Source organism: Rhipicephalus microplus, chromosome 4, assembly GCF_043290135.1.
Source record: "Rhipicephalus microplus isolate Deutch F79 chromosome 4, USDA_Rmic, whole genome shotgun sequence".
Taxonomy (NCBI): Eukaryota; Metazoa; Arthropoda; class Arachnida; order Ixodida; family Ixodidae; genus Rhipicephalus; species Rhipicephalus microplus.
Window position 1 is genome coordinate 155,819,505 of NC_134703.1, and position 7,537 is coordinate 155,827,041.

At 46.1% G+C, this 7,537-nt stretch overlaps 1 non-coding gene across 1 annotated transcript; it reads left to right on the plus strand.

Annotated features, from left to right (window-relative positions):
* Positions 1-2,358: 2,358 nt before the first annotated feature.
* Positions 2,359-2,430, plus strand: TRNAT-CGU (transfer RNA threonine (anticodon CGU)). Its single transcript has one exon. It is a non-coding gene; the product is annotated as a tRNA-Thr (tRNA).
* Positions 2,431-7,537: the final 5,107 nt, after the last annotated feature.

Genomic DNA, 7,537 nt, shown 5'->3' on the forward strand with positions numbered 1-7,537 from the left:
TAGTATAGCTACCTCAGGGAATACTTAGTTCTCATTAGAAAGACGCCGATTTGGATGCAGTTCTCGTACAATAAATGAACATGACACTGATATTGCGATTGTGCTACCAAAACATTAGCAAAATTCAGAAGATGAAAAAGGAAACGATGAAAAGCCAGGTACTTTCACTGTGAGAGACGTGGGGAGTGAATGTAGGTTGGCTAATCGAAGCATTCTACAATATTCCAACAAAATTACTTCTCACGTACTTTACTTCAATGACATGACCAGTGCACTCAGTTATCTAGAGCGTAACTGCGCTTCGATTGACCACCTCATAAATATCCGTACGTGATATAATAGTAAAGTTATGAGTCAGGATAGGAGAGCAATACGATTCAGCTACAATAATTAGCCCAGTTTCCCCCCATACAAGTCTACTGAAAGGTAGAATGCCAGAATGCCTTTATATTTCTCAAATCGAGGTATTAAGCACCGAGATAAAATGGACCATAATTAAAAAAATGTAATATGGCCACAAACGCATTGATACCTCCTTACAATAACCTATCAAGAAAATGCAGCAGTCAGTATGCTTTTTTTTAAATTGGGGCAAAATAAATTCACTAACAGAAGCAAATGCTGTCCTGCAGTTCAGCCAGAAAATTCTGGTGATTATTATTGCTGGTACGCGGAAAAAACAGCCACGCGTTCGCTCGAATACCGCGCATCTCTGCTGTCTGCCGCGGTCTCCGCCGCCGCCGGAATCCGCGCCCTCTCGCGGTGGATAGACGCGCGAGGCAATACACGTTCATTTTGCTGTAGTACAGTGACTATAATACTCTATTCTAGCCACTGTATGAGCGCAGTGATCGGGACGGCCTATTGAACTAGAATGTAGGACGGCCGAAGAGAAACACGCCGTGCGCTTGGCATCTCGGAGGCCATGTGTGAACCCGCCTCGGAGAACACTACGGGCAGCTTGCGTGAAACTCTTGCGTGAAACTTTTGGACGGTTGACAAAAGTAGTACTTCGTGCTGGTGCGGGTGAACTTGGTTTGGTCCTGCAGTACTGGCTTTTATTTTTGTGATGCGATGTATTATCATCGTTCACCAAGCAGCACGGTCATGCATTATTGCAGCACCTTTTAATAATGTCGTTTGTAAACAGAAAGCTCCAAGTAGAACGTGGTATGTAAAAAAAAGATAGGCGCATACATGCGTGTGTGCGTGTGTTTTACACGTCGTCGCAGTGCCACAAGACAACCACAACTTGTTTTGATGACGCAACAAATCACCCGTTTTCACAACCGAAGCAGGCACGAAAACCGGTGCATTTTTTGAACTAGCCGCATTAAAAGAAGGCGCGATTATTTAATTCTTGCGCTCTCAGTAAGGTGACGCACAACAAAGTAACTAACTAGCCGACGGTTGTCCATAAATAAAGTTAACTAAGACAAGGTAAAATTTTCTACTCCTTGAACGTACGCTCTCACTGCGTGCATTTCTGTCCATGGTTTCTTTCTCCTGTCTTTTTTTTTTGTTTGTTTCGCTTTCGCGAAGTTCAACTTGAAGCAAGAAATACTAAAAAAGAAAACAAGACGAAACGATATCAGTGCGCCCCGCAGGGAGCAGTTCGGACACTACTGGAAAATTCCAAGCAACGACAGCCTTCACCCGTCGCCGCTATAGCTCAGTGCTTTTTAAAATTCCTTCATCTGTAGAAGGCTTTCTACTTGATGAAGCCATTCGGGCACCTCTTGTTGAACCTTTTGTGCTTCCACGAACGAACAGACAGATTGAAAGAAATATTGCCTAACCGGACGTGCATTAACATCAGCATGGCGCACCGCCATTCTAGATTGCCATATACCGTGCAGGCCCAGTAACATAACTAGGTCGAAAGGTATTCCTTCTTCATTTGATGCTGGTAGAAATCTGATGCCATAGGCATCGAGAGGCAGATCCTTTTTCAAAGTCCTTTGGAGAACATCCCAGAAAAAGACTGCATCCCAGCAGTCCAGGAAAACATGTTCAATTGTTTCCGGCTTTTTGCAGAGAAGGCAATCAACACCCCAAGGAACGAATAAGCCTTTTCTTGCATCCATGTTTTTACGGGCAAGGCCCCAGTGTGCAATTTAAAGAAAAAGGATTTCGCTCCAGGTGTTACCTCCATTTTTTTTTTACACGGCTTAAGACATTTTGGCCTGGGCCTACACGGTATAATGCTCTATATAGGGGAACAGGATGAAGGAATTTTAAAAAGCCTGTTTAATATGATGCTTTTTACCTCTTTTTTTGTTTCATGTTTCTACTTTGTTTGATGTATATATGGTTGTGAATGTTGTATGTAAACAGGCAATAAAGAAAGAAAAAAAAGCTGCTATAGCTCAGTGGTAGAGCGCTGGTCTCGTAAACCAGCGGTCGTGAGTTCAATCCTCACTGGCGGCAAAGATTTTTTCTTTCACTTTCTTTTTTTTTTCTTTATTATCAATCCATCAGGCATGCTAGAGCGTCATAGTTACACTGACCACGACGTTCATAGTTGGCTGTAATGCAATCACATACCGTCGTCAACTGTGTATTTATATGCAGTTTCTGTTACCAGCGTTTATTCAAGATCCACGTTCTCAATAGCAACTGCATAGCTCGATTTGCGAATGACCAAGGCATGAATTTAGTCAATCACAATTGTCTCGATCAGGTGCGATCGTTGTCGGAAGCGCCCCTTGTTACGTAAGCCTGAGTGCGCAAGACGATGACCGCTAATACATCTTACATTTACCACAACTTGACGCAGCTGCAGTTGGAGCTAATGGCCTCGAGGCCCACCACTGGAAATTACGGTGCCACCTTGGGCGTGACGTGTTTCGCAGGATCACGAGGTCTGGGCAGCTGCATCCGCTGTTGTTGGAGCGCTGCGCACGGGCTTTGAAAACGAAAGTTTCAAGTTCTTCCTGCGCTGCTGTATGTTCAAATGCGGAGCTTATATTTTTTTTTCTTTTCGCTTTGTCGCATTTTGAGCACAATGGAAGCTATCGTTGCAGGAGTGGCTGCCCACGAAGGTGACGAAGATGGTGCTTCTCGTGTGCCGGACCTATGCAACAGGACTCCTGCCTGCACCTGTACCCATGCATCCCAGTAGCGGATCCAGGAGGGGGCGGGTGAGTGTTAGGGGTGATAATCCCCCCCCCCAAATCCTGTGTCATCAGCCCCCTCCCCTATTCTCGAGTCGTTCGTGTCTATACCTCCTCTCACCGATGAGGACAATTGAGTGGCGCCACTGTGGGCACACATTAACAGTACTTATATTAAATTAGGGTCGTTTGTGCTAGTAAAAAAACAAAAAGTAACGATCCCACCCCCCTCTCCGGTGTTACTTCAAGCGACTGCCCCCCCCCCCATGACATGAGGAACTGAATCCGCCCCTGACCCACCCAACCAAGAGAGAGAGAGAGAGATAAATAGAGAGGAAAGGCGGGGAGGTTAACCAAGCTTGGCTCGGTTGGCTACCCTACACTTGAGGTGGGGGAAAGGGAGAATGATAGAAAGGAAAGACATGGAAAAGAAGAAAAGTAAGAAAAATAAGAATGAATAGCGAGCTAGAGACTACGTAGCACGGTCTCACATTGTTCTTTTACAAGCGGTCATGAAGTCTGGTGGTCCTTAAGAAGCACAAGAGGGCTTTCGTGGCTTTTCGCTCATGGGAAGCCGTCGGCCAAGGTCCCAGGATCTTTTCTTCTGTAAGCGGGCTTGAATCCAGCTGACCAAGCATGGCTTCTATAATACGTCGTTCAGACTGGTATGCTGGGCAATGGCACAGAATGTGCTGAAGCGTTTCCTCGCAGGCGCAGATGTTGCATGCTGAAGTGTTCGCCATTCAAAGGAGACGAGAGTACATATTCGTAAATGCCACGCCACACCTCATGCGACACAGTAAAGTTTCAATGCATCGTGGAAGCCCGGATAGCAAACGAAGTTGCAAGTTTGGGTCGGTCAAATACAGGTGCGTGTTGGAGAAACCCGGCGTATTCCATTCTAGGAGAGTTATTCAGCGAGCAAGTGATTGTGCCTGGCAGCGTCCGTTCTCAAGAGTGGTATGGGCGTACGCAGGTCTTGAACATAAGCCGATCTAGCAGCTTCATCCGCACGGTCATTGCTGACAATTCGACAATGACTCGGCAACCACTGAAATACAACATCGTGACCTTCCTTGAGCGCTTCGTGGTAGTCGTGCCTTATCTGATATACTGATTGTTCGTGTAACCCGTGCTGCATAACAAACCGTAGTGTCTGTAAGGCTGACCTCGAGTCGCAAAAGATGGCCCATTGGTTACGTTGCTGCCGAAGAACGTACTTTACTGCACCTTGAAGCGCTGCGAGCTCTGCTGCTGTCGACGTCCTGGTATGCGAAAACTTGTATTGAAGCAACACATTATCAGATGGAACAAACTCTGCTCCTGTAGAGCGGTTGGGATTAGTGGATCCATCGGTGTAAACATGTATGCGGTCGAAGTACCTTTCGTCCAACCGACGCAAAGTCAATTGCTTGTAGGGCTAGTGGTGGCATGCGTGCCTTCTTAACGATTCCGGGAACTGATAAGCGCACGTCAGGTTGACGGAGACACCATAAGGCAGCTGCTGGATGCATCGCAAGTTTGAAGCCAGGCGGTAATATGTCCTGATGTTTTGTCACAATACCACAGAACGAAGGATGGGGCATCCACGCTGTCAAACACGCTAAATTATGTGATGGTAGCCGTGATAAATTCCGAATGTGCGCTCTCAGCGCCTCGACAATGATATGCGTTGTGATATGCGTTGTGACTCGACAATGATATGCGTTGTGTTCTTGTGCGATAACAATAGTCGCCACTGCCGATGAGCATCTTGGAAGGCCAAGACATGTCCGAAGTGCTTGGGGTTGTACGCTCTGCAGTGCACGCATGTTAGTCTTGCACGTGTTGGACAGGACCGGAAGGCTGTACCGGAGAATTCCGAGAAAGAGGGCTTTATAAAGCTGCAACATGGAGTGCACGAATGGGCCCCATGATTTTCCGGCGACGAACTTGAATGCATTCTCAATGCCAATGACCTTTTTCTTCAGGCATGTGACATGTGGGCTCCAGGTTAGGTCACGATCCTCGATGACACCTAAGAATCTATAACTGCTCTTATATGCGACGGATCTGCCATCGATGCACAATGGGTAGAAAGACATCGGTTTGCGTGTAAACGCCACCACTGTGCATTTTTCTGTGGCGATAGTCAAACCTTGCTGGCGAAGGTGCACCGATGTCATTGTTGCCGCTTTCTGTGTCCTTGCGCGCACTTGAGGCCTTGTCACGCCGGACCGGACATCCAAATGCAGATATCATCAGCGTAGAGAGATATATAAGTCGTCGGTGGCAGCATTTCGATGAGCCCCACCAGAACAAGGTTAAAAAGAGTCGGACTCAAAACACCACCTTGTGGCACCCCACGACTTGTGAAATGCTTATTCGTAGGCCCATCTTCAGTTAGAACGAACATAGGTCTCTTTGTGAGGTAGCTTCTTACCCATCGAAAGACACGACCTCCAAGTTCAGCTGCTTCAAGAGAATTGAGAACAGTCTCTTGGGTCACGTTGTCATAGGTACCTTTCACGTCTAATAACAGAGCTACCGACAGCTGCTTTTTAGCTTTCCGTTGCTGAACAGAGGTCACTAAGTCAATGACGCTATCAATTGAAGACTGATCTAGTCGAAAGCCAGCCATAGCATCAGGATAGATGTTATAATGTCCCAGGTACCATTCTATGCGTGTAAGCAGCATCCTCTCCATGACCTTGCCGACACAGCTTGCTAGTACTATAGGCCGGTATGATGCCAAATCCAATGGAGACTTTCCGGGCTTCAACAAAGGCACCAGGCGACTGCACTTCCACTCATCAGGCAGCATTCTATCATGCGAAGACTTATTGAAGATGTCCAGGAGACAGCACTGTGCCTTCGGGCCTAGGTGACGTAGGGCAGTTTAGGTCACTCCACACAACAAAAAATTTCGTGAAGCGTTGGTTGTGAATCTCAGAACTGGCAAGCAGTCATCAGCTACGAGTCGTGCGTGTAACAAGCACTTCCGTGAAGAAGACTTTCGCTACTGCATCGGTGCTGCGATGCTCGATGAGCAGCATGAAGCACACCATCGGTCGCGTGCGCTACCCACCGGCTAATGGTGTTCATCCACCGCAAGATGGAAAAGGCACTACCTTGCTGGCGCACTATAATGACGCGCGTTAGAATGTTTGAAAATTACACGTTGTTGTTACCCGGCTTTGCAAATGCAGGTTGCTGTAATAGCTTTTGTTTCCTTTCCAGCGACGTTGAGTTCGTGTGGGTTCTTCTGAACAGCACAAAGTTTGCAGTACAGGTCCGGTGAACGGTATTGTAATTTGTATCTCGTCTTTGACATTGCGTGAAACTACATGCTTGGTCTCGTAGACCAGAGTATGAAGTTGGGCATGTTGGTAAGACATAGTTGATTGACGTAGCGCGTTTAGAGACATAGGAGAAGGGAAGGGACAGAAAGGAGCGCTTCAGACTGGAGTATAAAGTTGGGCATGTTGGTAAGACGCTCCCTTCTGTCCCTTCTCTTGTCCTATGTCTCTAAACGCGCTACGTCGATCATCGTAGACCACTTCTTCATTCACCAACAGTCTCCAAGTCGTAAAGCTTTGATCTGCATGAGAATGAGTTGAGTGTAAACAGCGCAGCAAGTTCACTGGAACGCAAAGGAAACTATAAGTAAGGAACATATTCAACAAGGCATCGCCGCTTTGCTCCCCCTTTGTGCGAGCACAAAATGAAGCGATTGCACTGAGTTGTGAAACATGAGCAGACTCGACCGGAATGGCCCATTGAGAGGACCTAACAGTACGGTATAACTATCAATTAAAGCGCACGAAAAACAGACAGGAAGAGAGGACAAGCGCTTTCTCGCAACGGTACGTAGTGCGAAGCAATTGAACAAATGATATTAAAATTTACACGAATTTAGACTGAAAAAAATGAAAAGGCATTGGCTGGTCGTCACGGCACATCACAAATAGGCACAGCAAACGCCTATAGTTGTAACGAAACGGTTTCTGATTTGCTATGATCAATCAATCAATCATTCAAATAATTAATCAATCAAATAACTTTATTTTCACCAAAAAAAGGAAACATTTGCGGTGAAAAAAAAGGTGCCCGGGTAAAGAGTTGTCCAACGACAGCTTGCAAAGCCTCAGCGACCCAGCGGCAGTGAAACGAGAGGGTGCAGCGAGAGGGTGCATTTGATCTCAAAGAATTAAAAAAATGATGCTAAATACTTCAAGTATGCGTTACAAATTACAATGCGCAAACGAATACAAATATGCATGCACGTATGATAGACATAGACATATATGCAGAGTATATGAATAATGAAATGAAAAACTTGCAAAACATGTGTATGTTCCATTGTTACGAAAAGCAAGTTTGAATACTTACGTGAACAGCCCTCTGATTTCTTTTTTTTTAGTGGAAAGAGCGCGTAGCCA